A 13,888-nucleotide genomic window follows, 5' to 3' on the forward strand; every position below is an offset into this window, starting at 1 on the left:
TTTGTCGACGGTGATTAAAGAGGAGTTTTTAACCTTGTTGGAAGCTTATCAGGAGGTAGTTCAGTGAATCAACTGCTGCTCCTCCACCATTGAATGCAGTAGTCTTTGCCCCAGTCTCTCTGGCATATTTTTGGTAGCTAAGACTTGTCCTGCCTTTTCTGTGGTGGGAGGGCAATTGCTTGTGCTTCTCTTCATTGATGAATCAGGTGTCTGATATACAACCAGTGTATAAGTGGTCACAATTTCTTTTTTGAAGAGGTTAATTGCATTCGTTAAGGGGAGGTTAACGTATGATTTTGTGGAAATAGAACCTTCATTTGAGCTGTTTTTCATTAGGTGGCTTGAGTATGTTCAAGGCTTTAATGTAGTTCAGGTAAAGGGAGCCTCTCCTAAGATTCTTCCTTCTTGCCGCCGTATATTGGAGAAAGAACTACTTCGTAATCTAAGGGTCTCTCTCCAAATATGGGGGTAGCATTGAGGAAGGACTAGTCCCTGTGCTGGTTTTTGATTTTGGAGTTAAAGAGATTCTTACTGTTCAGAGTTTTCTTGTGGAGAAGTTTCACCTTTATTTGCAGCATTTTCAGTCCTTATAGGAGTGTTTTTTTAGTGAAGCAGAGGTCTTTTCATCAGAGTCATGTGATTTTGGGAAAGTTTTTTGACCTGGCAAGAATCAAGCTTGGGTTCTTTCCTGTTACCTGAACATGGGTCAACAGGTGGTCTCTTATCAGATGTGATGTTAGTTTAAGCTCTCATGGGAAGAAGGATCCAGTCCTTTAGATGCTTCAGTGTAGGTCTGGGGCGCAATCATGGGAGATCTAGAATTTTGGGAGTTTAACCAGTATTGGAGGAGGTCTGTTGTACACCTATAATCCCAAATTTTTAGCGATCAGAGGAACTTCAAGTAGTGTGTATGTCAAGTAGAGCACAAGTGGCAATGTTATCAGACAAACCATCTTCCCTTCTTTTGGTATATACAGTATATTGATACACATGTCAATATATATGCATATGTGTAGGTTTATATTTGTACATTATATATATACTTATGACATCATTAAATATTTTTTCATCCAACTAGATGTTGATGTCATTATTGTTTATTCGAATAGGAAAGACCCTTCTTTGGACAGAGGCAGTGGAGATTTTGGCTTTTCCTTGGTTGTTTTGGATAGGAACAGTGTGCTAGGGGACCAACTAAACAAGAGGAATAATATTTTGCCTACATAATGGCTGTGAATTTTCAACTATGTCAGTTTCTATAAGAACTGATAAATCTGAATGTAGGCACATTCTTGACTTGGAACGGAAAGTTGCCAATATTAACTTCAACTTACAGGTCTTCTGACTGATTTGGTGGGAGTTTTCAGCAATAATAGTTGGTTATGAAACCTTACATCTCTGATTTTATGACTGGAGGAGAGATACTTATCAAGTTTAGAGGATCCAAGGAATATAGGATGTTCCTATTAGCGCCTTGGTGTCTTAGGAGGATTGATTTTGGATTCTATTGCCTCTTCAGTATATTTCCCTAGAACTCATTCTTAAGAAAGTTCTTCGAAAACTTCCATTTGCTAAAGTTTTCTTTGCTTCCACATGATTCTGATGTTCATGTTAACACCATGACCATCTTGTGCTAGAGTGAAGTTTGTCTGGTGTGGACTGAGGATCTATCCTCAAGTTGCCAAGAAGTTCAACTACTGATGTTTTCAGAGGCAGTGGTTAGTTTCTTCTGGAGTTGGGCTGGAGGTATTTCCTGAGCATGCACCTGTATAGGAAACTTCATTAAGTTCTTAGTTTCTTAGTTACTCTAAATGCTTTCAGTTACAGCTATTAGAGTTTTTAGGTCTTTGTCTTCCTATGTTATAGGTTACACTATACTAGATGTTGCTTACAACCTGGACCAAAGGAGGTCTTTAGGCCGGATGTAATTAAGGTGCCGGGTACACTGAAACTCTTTTTTGGGAACCTTGATGGATTTAGTTTTGTCCTCCAAAGCTGTTTGAGTCTTTAGTAAAAGCCTCTTGAAGCAATTAAACCCTCTCTTGGTAGCCCTAGGACCTGTGATATGGTAAGAGAATTACAAATGTTGAGAAATGCTGGCTTTTGCATTGAAGATACCAGTCTTTTGGTCCTGACCTAGGTTGAGAGCAAATTATCTATTTTGAGGCTTCTCCCTTTTCAGGGTTGTTAAATGCAGACTGGACTTTATTTAACGGTAATGAATTTGACAATTTTTATTCCTTAGAGGGCAATTAGTGTACTCAAATAGAGTAAGCCTGTTAGAGACAATATTAATCATTTTATGTTTAAGGAGGAGTAAACAGTACTATGTCTAAATGCACTACCCCTTTTTCTGTTAGTTGGTCATATTTAACACACAACCTCATCCTGAGTTACCTGTACTGTATTATGTTACTGGAGGTAATTATTCATTATGAAAATTTTGGTGGATGTACTCAGTCACTGAGATAAGTACAATAATAGTAATGGAAGGGACTAAACATCCAGAGGTTGGCTGTAGACAGTAGGCTGTGCACATCCTCTGTTATGGACCTGTTTGAGACTGAGGGGAGTTATCTTTTTGCCAATTTTTTGTTCAGTGCAAGGTCCTCCAGCTTGGGCATCGACAAGAAGCTGTTCCCTGGGTAGGTCTAGACTGTGCCTTTTGTACTCTTGCTGGGTTTCAGGAAGCCATCAGTGTATTAGAGCAACTTTTGTAAGTTGTATCTTGGCATTGATTACCCCAGGCTATGAGGGAAGGCTGGGTTTCCAGTTTCTTTCTGTTTTGGAACGCAAGCAACAGATGACTGCGTGGTATGGTCCACGGTTCTGGTGAGCTCAAGGCTGGATCTTGCAGTAATGCCATTATCAGTGCTGGGAGAGTCTACTAATTGATTCTGCCAACACCAGTGGTCAGGGTGTAAGTCATGGTCCCACATTGAGGGTTTTTTTTCCAGCACCAGTACCTGTATAAACAACAATGGTTAAGTATCTGTTGTTTCTCCAGCATAAGGAAACTTCTTGGTAGCAGCCTTTAAGGCTAAAGGGCCGTATTGGCTTTGGCTGTAGGCTTGTCTGAGGACAAAGACATCTAGATGTTTTTCAAGGTGTTAAAGTGGAGTTTCCCAGGTCTCTGCTATGTACTTTACCTTGGAATCTGTATGCAGTTCTTCAGTTCATTGTTTTGTTGACCTTTGAACTATTTAGAACAAATTCCTTGTAAAGAAGTTTCTGTGGAAACTTCACAGTAGCCTTAGACACAGCTAAAGAGTGAGAGAGCCACAATCTTAGGTAGATAAGATAGGCTTTGCTAAGGACAAGGTGATTATCTTTGCCTTATTTTGGACTTGGGCTGAGTACAGTTTTGGGCTAGGCCCTTACCTACAACAATATCTTTACCTAGCCTAGAGTCACTAGGGCTTGAGGAACTTGACCCTTAGGAGTCCAGTACTGCCTGTAAGGAGTGTAATGTTCCTTTCATTAGGTCTTTGGTTAAGGACTTTCATGCTAATTTCTATCCTTAGCAGAAGGTAAGCCACTGGACATGTGAGCAATGGCTACAACTTTTAAGTTTGAAAACTTATCCTTTGATAAGATATTGGGGTCACCCAGTGGCATGGTAATCTTGTACTTGCTTTGGTATATCTCCATGGTGCTGAGATTAAATACAATTATTGCAGAGCATTAACTACTCTGGTTTGTGCAGGGGATATTATGTCCTGAATAGATAGTTAGTCTTTTTTTGGTCTACTGCTTTTTAAACCTGGTTGTGGCTTTTGGGAAGCTTGAAGGCACTCAGAGTTGAGTATTAGAAGTATACCTTTTTATACATGTGTACTTGTTAGTTATTCATCATTGGCTCTGCAGGTTTTGGCACAGTAACCATACCCTTTCTTCTGCTGAAGGGCCACCCTCCAAAGAGACCTCAGCTAGCTTCATGATGAGGATCTCGTACCTGAGTGACAATCCTCCTAAGGCGGCATTAATAACCTATGGATTAAATTCGCTGGTTAAAACAAACGATTGTTTTGTACACAATATTTTGTTGCTAAGTAGCCTTTAAAGGGCTGGCTGATTTCCACTGTGCCCACCTCCTTTTTCAAATGTGGAAATCAGCTATATAATGGAGAGGTAAGAGGAACTGAGAACGTAGGATACTGACAGTAAAATGATGAAAAAAATAATTCCAAATAACTTTACCGGCATAAAAAATATGTTTGCAAACTATTCAACATTAGTCAAACTCCCTTGTAAGAGGGTAGTGCTGTCAGTGCATCTCATATGGTGCTTTATAGGCATTACTTAAGGTTCTTCGCAGCGTCCCTTCGGCCCCTAGTTGCAACCTCTTTCATATCTATTACTGTACCTCCTTTCATATTCTAAATTCTATATTCTATTCTAGTCTGCCAGTCAAACCAGTGAGGGCCTTTCTTTACTCGTGATTTATGTACAAAACTCAAAAGTGTCTCATGGAAGTTGGATATGAATCTCTGAGGATAATCCATTTGGAGTGTGAAGGACCAAAACTGTATGCATAATAATTATCAAATCTTTTACACTAGCTCTAAGTCATTATGCACCACAGCCATTGTTTTCACATTAATGTAATTAAGGAAGAGGCAGTTACTACATTTGTTCCCAAACACTTATAAAGCGCTCTTGAATTTTACTGCGGTTTCCTAAAGGCCAACATTCCATCACCAGTTTCGTGGTGACTGGGTAGTATCGCCGGCCTCCAATGCAATAAAGGGCCCCGTAGAGTCAGATGATGCAATCGCCTGGGTGTTCTCCTCCGACCAAAAGTGGGCGGAGTCCGTCGTCCTCTCCGACCAACTCGCAACCTGCCGTTACTGGGTTCGTGGCCCCCGTTTTAGTTCAGGTAGCCCAAAGCCTCTATGTCTATGGCATAATCTCAGGATTTACCTCAGTTTCAACTAGACGCTGAAAGGGAAACTCGACATCTACGTTGGTGCATAAGGAGTTCAGGGAGGAGTTTATTGAACTTCACTGGCAACATTCTTTCTGTGGATAATTAATTAAGTGCAAGGGTTATTCCAATAAAGGAAAGAAAAATGAGGCTTATGATAAATTAGTCAAAAAATTACAGAAGGATGCAATACATGTATGTGTGTGTATTAATACTAATGTTTGAATTACATTATTTTCCGTACATAAAGTTCATGATAATGTTTTCAATAATATTTTCGTTTTTCTTGCATACATTAAAGATCTTGTATCCAAAAGAGTTGATAATTGCACTCTTACTGGTTAAAGAAAAGTAGGTTCAAAGGCCTAGTCTCTTTAGCGGACCATACCTACTGCATAATAGACTATATACCACTAGATCTATATAGATATGTTGTGTATGCAACATAGGTACTTTTTACCTTCATAAACTCTTGTTGCAAAACTTGAATAATTGCTTAACTTATCTCTTGGATTATATGTCCCAAGGAACGACCTGTGGCGAGGAAGCGAAGTGCGGCGAACAGCCCCTCATGCTGTGATGTTGGTTGTGTCACACAAATGTGTGTGAAATAATAATTCCATGTAGGTCTGTGTGTCAATTCTGAGGAAACTGAACAAGCCATCAGGTTAACTTTTAATTCATTAAGTAAACCAGAGTTTGAGCCATGTTTTCCTTTTTCGCTGGAGTTTTCCAGTTTCAGCTGCAACATATGCCACAGCCACTGCTCCAAGAGCTCAGTCTGTAGCGCCATCACTGAGCGTAGCGGCCATGTCCTGACTCTACCAGATTTCAGCACACTGAAGTAAATCCGATTACAGTACAGTATTTCGAATGTGTGTGGGCAACGCGGATACCGGAGTTACAACGGAACCTGATCCGCAGGTCCAGTCGTCTATGGGGCCCTTAATAGTTTGTTTAGGTTTCGCTACGCACGAAAAGCTCGTTCGAATCTCGTCACAATGAACTTGACGTCTTCTCTCGAGAAGCTTCGCCCTTTTTAGAAAATTATTTTGTTACTTGAAGAATTTTATTGGCATTGTTGGGCTAACGACATTAGCTTGATTACAGCGTCATGATTCCGAATCCCAGAAATTTTTCGAGAACACTTATTAGGTTCCGGGGAAGATAAGCGTCCCAACTCTAATGGTTATTACGCAGAAATCGTCTTCGTGTTTCCCGTGTTAGTGGAAATGGAGTACGACTGCATTCGCGAAGCTCAAATGCAATTTGAACGGTCTCAGACATACGAGGCCTCTTCATTTTCCCGTACATTCCGCCAGGATTTATTGTCTCAATTTGAAAAACGCTTCCGTGTTCAGAAAACCGGCTTAATTTTTTTTAAATATATCCACTTCGCAGCAAAAGTAATTTTCTAGTTAAGCTAAAATGTAAGGTAAACGGGTTTTGAAATTCAGTATGTTACAGTAAGTGAAAAAGGACAGGGTTCTTCATCCGTTCTTACAAGGAATAGTTTTAACTAGAAGAAATTTAATCAGTCCTGAAAAACATATGTATTTGCATTTGTTTGTATAATACGTTTTAAAAACATTTTCTGCAAGTCTTCGTATCCAACGCCCAGATAACATTAAAGATGCATCATCACTTAAACTATTTTTTGATAAATATGTATGCCAGACGACATCATCAAAATACAAGAGAAAACGTAATGATGCAAACGCGCCTTAGCCTTGAAAGAAAAAATGTAAAATATGAATGCTAAGACCAAAGTGAATCATAGCAGAAGATTGCGAGAGAGAACACGTTCTTCATTCTTACCTCAAATCTTAGTTAAGTTTGCATGCTGTATATCTTGATACCAGTATCCGTTATATATATATATATATATATATATATATATATATATATATATATATATATATATATATATGTGTGTGTGTGTGTGTGTGTGTGTGTGTGTGTGTGTGTGTGTGTATGCGTGTGTGTGTCAGCTTTATCACTTACAAAATTATCTGTGCATCAATACAATTACTAACAGGATCTCATTGAAGCCTTCCAGGACAAACAGGCCTCATTCGGATAATTGACAATGAGGACTGTTAGTCTTGGAAAGCTTGTGCCGTTTTTAATAAAATATTATATATATATATATATATATATATATATATATATATATATATAATATATATATATATATAATATAAATATATATATATATATATATATATATATATATATATCAATATATATATATATATATTTTCAGTACAAGCTTTCATATATATATATATATATATATATATATATATATATATATATATATATATATATATATATATATATATATATATATATATATATATATATATATATATATATATATATATATATATATATAATCAACTGGGATGATTTCAGTTGTATAAAGTGTTCCTTCATCAAGTTGTTACGGCAAATCGTACTTCCCCATAAAGGTAATTCTTTTCGGTCCTTAACTATTATCACTTACCATTAAAAAGTTTCCCACTAATTGACCACCATAATTTTTTTAATCTTGTACAATTTCTTTTAGCTTAATCTAATTTTTACGCTTGTATTTTTTTTTTTTTTTGTAGTTTATAGTTGTTCATATAAATTGTGTTTTACGTTTTGTTTTTTCCTGATACAATTAGCTTAGGTTTCTTGGATTCCGTAATTCTTGTCCCTGGGAAAGTTCTCTTTTATTAGTTTTTACATTTCTGTCTTTATTGTTGACCGTTAATTCCTGGACTTAATAAAATCTTAATAAAACCATTATCTGCATTATTTTCATGGGTATCATTCACCCGAGTTTCTTTTTTTTTTCATTCATCGTAGCTTTCCTTCCAGTCCTTTTGTTTTTTTTTATTCACACGTCGTTCGATTCAGTCATGAGTTGCAGACTAGTAAATGATGGCAGTCTCATATTTAGTAATATTTGTATTTATCACTACGCTTCCTATCATTAAAATTGTCTTTATGGAAACTGAGTGTCATCTAATCAGCTACAGTAGATGTTATATGATGACAGCTGCCCTCGTTTCCGACCGTGTAGCCTACAGTTGCCATTATTCCATCAAAGTTCCAATGAGTCTGGGAATTGTAAAATGGAAAATGAGTGTTTACCGAGATCGGAGTATCCTGTCGCTAACATATCGTAAGAAGGCTTTGATGCATAGTTTTCGTCGATACCCTGTTTTACTATCGGTTGTAAAGATATCTATTTTATAATCTGTAGCAATTTGTTAGAAATCTGTTTTATTATCCGTTGTAATTTGTTAGAACCACAAAGAAACAGGCTAAAACATTAAGCTCATAGTGGGAAAAATGCTCCACCCTTAGAAATATTGGTGTCTATTAACTTCGCTTTGTAATGTTATTGACGCTCTTTTTTGCTTTATTTATCTTTATAGCTCCCTTATTCCTGAGTGATGTTGATAATTTCATGTCTATCAAAATCACTCCTTGCCCCCTGAGAGAATCGAACTCTCGACCCCTGGTTTACAAGACCAGTGCTCTGCCCCTGAGCTAAGGAGGCTTAGGGAAGTGAGCGTATATACAGTATATACTGTATATGTGTATTAAGTCATTTCCCCAACAGTTTGTGTTCCCATGAAAAAAAGGCGTTGTATTTAGTCTCATTCATACTCTAAACTGCCAAATTATGGATGAACTGCCTAGGCAGACAACTTCACAACATGACTCACTTTGTACACATACAGTGAAGCCTCATAGGCAACATGCCAGACCCCTTACACACATTGCATCATTCACCTTTATACACACACACACACACACACACACACACACACACACACACACACACACTTGCACATTCTGGGTATGAAGGCCCTCCCAACATTTTGTTGGTTTTTCTTTCCATCTCCTTCCAGAGGCATTTGAATTATACACTTTTTTCACGATCTTTCCTCCTACAGTTTCTCTGCTTGACAGAAATATCTCGGAGCACTGGTCCATCCTTTTATCAGTTCGTGTATTGCAGCAACACCTAATTCATGAAGGAGAATTGGCTCACAAATCATTTCGCATATTCCCACCCTGGCTTCCATAGGCACTTCAAATCTCTTCCAAATTCTTGGCACTCACCCTATTGCCCTTCTTGTTTCATCTGTACACTGACTCCTTTCATCCACTATCAGCCGGTATATCGGATCTTTCGTTATCTAGGACTGATATTTCTTGGGGGTGTTATCTTTACGATATTTACAGTCTTTTGTTTGTTTTTACGGTAATCCCCAGTGGGCTTGTACTAAACACGCCGCAAAGGTGGGATACATACCGGGTTAAAACCCTTGGGGGTCACTATCTAGGGAAGATCCGTTATGTCAACTCGCAGTTGGTTTCCATATGTCCTCTTACCTTACATTTATCTTTAATTTCCTCCTATTGCAAACAAGTTTTTCACTAGGTTCTGCGGTTTCTTTCCATTGTCCCCAGTCAGCTCGATGTCATCTGCAAACATCAACAGTCGAACTCCATTCACGACCCAGCACCTTATACTTCAACTTTGCACCTTCATCTAATGTCCAGTCTTGTACTTCTTACATCACTTATCTATAAAGACATCATAAACAGCCTTTGGGACAAAACACCTTTTTCCGAGTCACTTGACATCAGACCAGTTACTCTCGCGTGAAATCTAACGTATTTTGCTTCCATCTTAAAAATGCTTTTAATCCTTACTATATCATATATCCTTAATATACACTCCACAGTATTTCTGGCACAAGCGCTTTCTAGGTCCACATACGCTCCATACAGTTTTTCCGTTTTCGCTCTCAAACTTCTGGCATAACAGTTTCATAAATAATGCTTGATCCACACACCTCATTCCTCATATCATGTCATACTGGTCTTCCTCTTTTCAGTCCTTGAGTCATCTTACCTTCTCAAATGAAAATCCTAACGTACACGTTCCTTGGTTAACTAAATGATGTTGTGCTCCTGTGATTTTTCCCTCCTCCAACACCATCTTTGTACAAAAAAAAAAAAAACTCATTATTCCTCTCATCTATTCCTTTGGCACCTTTTGCTCATCCAGACAATATCTAAAAAACTAATTAGCCACTCATTGTGTCACTACCACACGCTACGACAGCATCTCAAGTGTAACCCCGTCAATTCTTTCGCTCATCCAGACAATATCTAAAAAACTAATTAGCCATTCACTGTGTCACTACCACACGCTACGACAGCATCTCAAGTGTAACCCCGTCATTTCTTGTGTTATTCCATTCTTCCACTCTCAGAATCTCTGTCGACTGCATTCTTTTCGAATGGCATCCTTTATTTTGAGATCCTTTTGTTTATTAGCCATTCTCTTTCTATTCACTTCCATATAGAACAACACCTTGTTTTCACTAATACTTTTCCACGTTCACTGTTTTTTTTTTTATGCTTGCCTTCTTTCTCTCATACTTTCTTCATGAATAACGTACCCATCCTCCTGACCAATCCATGATAAACACTTTACATGTCCGGGCCACAGATAAAATGCCAACATACAGTGCATGTCTATGATTTTGTAGTTCCTAGAAAGGCTGCAATTCCTCATGGGATGTCTGTTAGCTTGTTGTTAGCGCGCACTATTGTCCAGGCCTCACAAATGAACGCCTTTAAATGTTCAAGTCGGCTGCACTTTTCTAAAGTGACAGTAATGTTTTCAATCAAGCATCAAAAGTCACTTACCTAATTGATCGATTTACTTGAACATGTTGCTTTGCTTTTGGGCTAAGTGAAAACACCCTAAATTTTGCTTGACCACAACTTTTAGTATTTACAGAGCATTTGCACCAGGTGCCTCTACTGTATTTCGTTCTTTTGAGCTCATTACCATTTAGTCTGAAACTTTTCAGGTGTAGTGCTGTACCAGTTTACATATAGTTTTTTGTTGCTTGTCAGTATAACCTTGTGCAAAAGATTCTGGCACAGTTGTGAATTAACTCTTGGTAGCATTATTCCATGGTGGTCAAGATACTTTTTCGAATTGTCATGGTATTGCTGTTTTATAGTTAGACGTATGACTTGCCTCTCTCTCTCTCTCATTAAGTCCATATAGATTAATCTAGTTATTAGGGTAGCAGGTGATAGGAGGTAAAGTTTACTTACCAGCTACGAAAAGGGAGAGGAACTGTTTCTGCCATAGACTTTAGATTCCCCTAGATGGTATTAATTAATGGAATGATACTACCACGGCCTCTGTGTAATAGCGCAGCCTATCTGGTCGTCCCAGATTTCATTGGCTCATTCATTCATTTTTTGTTTGATTGTATATACTGTGTGCGTTGATTACAGGGTGTATTTGCCCTTGCTTTGAGAATAAACCGTACAGTTATTACCTCTTTGTCCTCATATCAAAGAGAGGATTCAACAATTTGTCCCTTGTCCTTTTCCAAGCGAAAGAGCATTCGTCCCTAGGCTAGGACAGTCCCAGGTACTGCTGGATCTGAAGCAAAGAATTATCTTGTTCACTTTGTCTGGTACTAGTTTATATACGTCTTCGCAGGCCATGGCAGCAAAATGACCTGCCCTTTACTTGCAAAACACAAAAGATAATATGGTTACACGTGCCTCTTGAAGTTTTGAAATTTCAAAGGTCAAACTCGCGCGCCAGTGGAATTAATTAGCCCACAACTAGTACAGTAGTGTTTTACCAGCATTTTGTATATAAACTAAAACATTCCTTAGTTATGAGAAACAAATTATCCAAGTATTTAAGTTACATATACCAAAAATTATATCATGTAAAATATCATGCTCTAGCTACTCACTCAGCACTTCACAGTTTCAAAACGTTCCGCCATTTTGATAGTCGCAATAAACTAGGCTGACATTTTCGACTGAAATTCACTATTGCTGTATTTTGTCGGTATTTTATTGTGCAATTTTACTAGCATAAACCATTGCTAAATCACAAGAAACGATTGCGTCGGTTTATTTTTGCTTCAAACACAGATGAAAAGAATTACAGCTAGATAAGGAAAATTGTCATTCGTACCAACAAGCGAAAAAGTTATGCATCGTGAACTTACGCTTTCGACAGCAATATAGCTCACAGTTAGAGCTTCCTAATCTTCCTGTATAAAAAAGTACGTCTGAAATACAAGATAAACGCATGTCCTTATAATCTTCGGCTTCCTGAAAAATGAGGTAATGTATATCGGACCTGTTTCGTACTGACACAGCAGGCAACAGCTACACTTATCACGGCTTTCATAATGAGAGTAAAAGCTTCGATTGGTTTATTATTCTTTTTTGTTGTGCTAATCAACCAGTAGTAAGGCAGCGACCTTAGCGTAGTCAGGCCACCAAAGTTCCCAATGATGGGGAAAGGTAACAGATTGTAACAAAGCCACAAATTTTACCAGGCGTCCCTACAGTCGTCTTAAGGTAAAAGCCGTGATCGTAGCCATTTATGTCCTTTCTCACTAAACATAGCTTCCTTAAGAATACCGTTGTCATAAGGTGATAACCGGGACAAGTGATTTATTGATATCAGGAGTCACAAAACTGAGGGGTCCAGGAAAAACAAGAGCAGCCTTATACCGACAAGGTCATCAAAGAGGATATCGGCCTTATGAAATTTGATGGCGAATTGACCGGAGTATGCATTTCCTATGGATAAGTGAAAGACGGTCCCGTGCTCCCAAGAGGTGAGATACTGGTAAACGATGTTTCGACCTAACACATTTCCAGATGTTACGTTATGAATTACGTCAAAGATGGAGGGGAAGCTGCCACCTAACCTCATACCAAACAGCACGCACGATCAGTAGCTTCTCAGGGTAACTCTGTACTTTATTAGTAATAGATGCCATGCTTCATCACAAGGAAGGAGCCAAAGCTCAAAGGCCTTCAAATACATATGACTTGAATGCCACTTAATCTCCCTCTTTAGCTGCCACTGTTTGCGCTTCATTTCACGTTATAGCAATTACTACCCGAGAGAGGCAAGTGACCTTGCCCTCTTGACTGGAATATCAGTGGCATAAGCAGCCGTGTTCAGCTCCAAATGTGACTACGTATAACAGTTGGAAAAAAAAGAAAAAACCCTACCACATAACACGACAGGCAGGCAGAGTGAAAGGCATACTATTATGGAAAAGTGGGCTGTGGCTCAGAAGCAAGTAGCGAGGACCAAGATGTAAGGGGATGGAATAAAAGTCAGAACAGCAGAGGGAAGGAAGAAAATATTTGCGATTGCAGGGTGGTTGATGATAAACAGATAATAGGTTGATTGGTACATGGAACATAAAATTAGTGGAAGTGGAGAAATTAGAAGTCGAAAAGAAAGAAATAATAGAACAGCAGAGGCAGCAGGTTATCTACAGAATGCTGAAGACGTCTGGGAACACAAAATGCTGACATGTCAGGGAGATTAGTAGTTTATCAAGGGATTTAACCAGACCACTGAGGTAATTTGTGACCTCACAAGAAGCTAGGTGACTATTTAAAAGACCACGGAGTCACACTAGTACACACTCGTTCAGTTTTCCTGAATTCCTTCATTCTTGGATGAAAATGGAACGAAGTTGCTGAGATGAAACTAAAGGAAATGGCTGAAAATTGCAAGGGAGAATGTAATGCAGTTAAGGGCTGAAGGAACACAGAAAAACCTTAAGTATATGAAAACAGTGTGTGGCGTTCAAGGCCTAAATGCTTAGGGGCTACCTTAGTAAACTAGGTTAAACAGCAACTGTTCAGGTGAAAACTACATAAGTGAAAACTGGCAGGGTAAGGGAAATTAGAAAAGAAAAATTGGATCGTCAGCACATACGTGCTGGAGGCAAGACGTGACAAATTTGTTAAAGCTTAATGATTTGAGTCTTTTGCAATAAGGCAACAGAAGCACCATGATAAATTAACTTTATGATCAAAAGCAATCATTCTGAGGGTACCATGACAAACAATTAGTTGAGCACA

At 38.4% G+C, this 13,888-nt stretch overlaps 1 non-coding gene across 1 annotated transcript; it reads right to left on the reverse strand.

Moving 5' to 3' along the window:
* Positions 1–8,411: 8,411 nt before the first annotated feature.
* On the reverse strand, positions 8,412–8,483 carry TRNAT-UGU (transfer RNA threonine (anticodon UGU)). The gene has a single exon. It is a non-coding gene; the product is annotated as a tRNA-Thr (tRNA).
* Between the last annotated feature and the right edge of the window lie 5,405 nt (positions 8,484–13,888).

The sequence above is a fragment of the Macrobrachium rosenbergii genome, chromosome 51, assembly GCF_040412425.1.
Source record: "Macrobrachium rosenbergii isolate ZJJX-2024 chromosome 51, ASM4041242v1, whole genome shotgun sequence".
Classification (NCBI taxonomy): Eukaryota; Metazoa; Arthropoda; class Malacostraca; order Decapoda; family Palaemonidae; genus Macrobrachium; species Macrobrachium rosenbergii.